This window comes from Sapajus apella, unplaced genomic scaffold (genome assembly GCF_009761245.1).
Source record: "Sapajus apella isolate SASKATOON/1434 unplaced genomic scaffold, GSC_monkey_1.0 scaffold250, whole genome shotgun sequence".
Taxonomy (NCBI): Eukaryota; Metazoa; Chordata; class Mammalia; order Primates; family Cebidae; genus Sapajus; species Sapajus apella.
In genome coordinates, this window is record NW_022437190.1 from 394,360 (window position 1) to 396,825 (window position 2,466).

Genomic DNA, 2,466 nt, shown 5'->3' on the forward strand with positions numbered 1-2,466 from the left:
ACCATGTTGGCCAGGATGGTCTTGATCTCTTGACCTTGTGATCCGTCTGCCTCGGCATCTCAAAGTGCTAAGATTACAGTTGTGAGCCACCGCGCCCGGCCATATCTACTTCTTCTTCCAAAGTCATTGCTATCACCTCCATGCCTGTTTCCCACTCCAGCCTCCTACTAGAACTGAGAAGACAAGTGCTCACCTCATCTTGAGGCTCTTGTTCAGGCACCATTTTGTAGGCACACACCCTCTGGACGTCCTCTATCAGGAGGTGCAGAAGCTCTTGTATCACGTTTGCTAAAGATGTTACTTTGGAGGTCCGGTTCATTCAAACAAGCCAAGCCCTTAGATCCTTCTGCGCCTACTCTTGCAAAGGAAGAGGTGACTTAGGAGACTTTCTGCAGCGAGCTAAAGCTTTCAATTTAAAACATACATTCTCTTCAGAAATAAGGAAACACAAGAATGTTGAGAAATATGTGAAAAACAGTTCATGGGTGCAGATCAATTTTTTTTTTCTTGAGATGGAATTTCACTCTTGTTGCCCAGGCTGGAGTGCAATGAATGGCACAATCTCGGCTCACCAAAACCTCCACCTTCCAGGATCAAGTTATTCTCCTGCCTCAGTTTCCTGAGTAGCTGGGATTACAGGCATGTGTCACTACACTTGGCTAATTTTGTATTTTTAGTAGAGACGGGGTTTTTCCATGTTGGTCAGGCTGGTCTCGAACTCCCGACCTCAGGTGATCCACCTGCCTTGGCCTCCCAAAGTGCTGGGATTACAGGTGTGAGACACTGTGCCCAGCCTTTTTTTTTTTTTTGAGACAGAGTCTTGCACTGTTGCCCAGGATGGAGTTCAGTGCCACAATCTCGGCTCACTGCAACCTCTGCTTCCCGGGTTCAAATGATTCTTCTGCCTAAGCCTCCCGAGTAGCTGGGTTACAGGTGCCTACCACCACGCCCAGCTACTTTTTTGAATTTTTAGTAGAGATAGGATTTCACTATGTTGGCCAGATGGTTTCAAACTCCTGACCTTGTGATCCACCTGCCCTGGCCTCCCAAAGTGCTGGGATTACAGGTGTGAACCACTGTATCTGGCCTTTTCTTTCTTTTTTTTTTTTTTTTCTTTTTTTCAAAACTAATAAAAAACACAATGCCCTTTTTTGTTTTTTTTTTTTTTCTTAAGAGGCTGGAATACCTAGGCCACGGATGGCGCACAATGGCGCGGTCTCGAAAAAAAAAAACTTTCAGCCAACAGGATTATATAATTCTACTGCCTCAGCCTCCTGAGTAGCTGGGATTACAGGCACGCACCACCATGCCCAGCTAATTTTTTGTATTTTTAATAGAGACGGGGTTTCACCGTGTTGACCAGGATGGTCTCGATCTCTTGACCTCGTGATCCACCCGCCTCGGCCTCCCAAAGTGCTGGGATTACAGGCTTGAGCCACCGCGCCCGGCCGAATCTCTCTTCAAAGGCTGTTAAAACACTCCTATTGAGCCAGGACCGGGTTTGGGCTGAGGTCAGTAATGTTATATAATCTTGTTGGCTGAAAGAGAATAGTATCTTAAGGCACAAGAAACAGAAGTATGAGGTCAAGTGATGTCCAAGGTAGGCTTCCTGCATATCCGGAGTTGGGGGATCCTTCTTGACACACAGTTTCCAAAGAAGTATAAATCTTTCCCTCTACTAAATCACTGATGGTGGCCGGGCTCGGTGACTCACACCTGTAATCCAAGCACTCTGAGAGGCCAAGGCAGGCGGATCACCTGAGGTCAGGAGTTCAAGACCAGCCTGGCCAACATGGTGAAACCCCATCTTTACTAAAAATACAAAAATTAGCCAGGTGTGGTGGCACATGCCTGTAATCCCAGCTACTCAGGAGGCTGAGGCAGGAGAATCACTTGAACCTGGGAAGCAGAGGTTACAGTGGGCCAAGGTCTCGCCACTGCACTCCAGCCTGGGCGATAGTGAGACTCCATCTCAAAAAAAAAAAAGCAAACATTGATGACAATATTTTCTCTGCTGAGTAATTTTTTTTTTTTTTTTGAGACAGTCTCACTCTGTCACCCAGGCTACAGTGCAATGACGGGATCTCGGCTCACTGCCTCTTCCGCCTCCCAGGTTCAAGCAATTCTCCTGCCTCAGCCTCCCAAGTAGCTGGCATTACAAGTGTCCATTACTACAGCTGGCTAATTTTTGTATTTTTAACAGAGACTGGGTTTCACTATGTTGCCCAGGCTGGTCACGAACTCCTGACCTCAGGTGATCCACAGGCCTTGGCCTCTGATAGGGTTTGGCTCTGTGTCCCCACCCAAATCTCATCTTGAAGCTCCCATAATTCCCACCTGTTGTGTGAAGGACTGGGTGGGAGATTATTGAATTATGGGGGCAGGTCTTTCCCATGCTGTTCTCATGATAGTGAATGGGTCTCATGAGATTTGATGGTTTTAGAAAAGGGAGTTTCTCTGCATAAA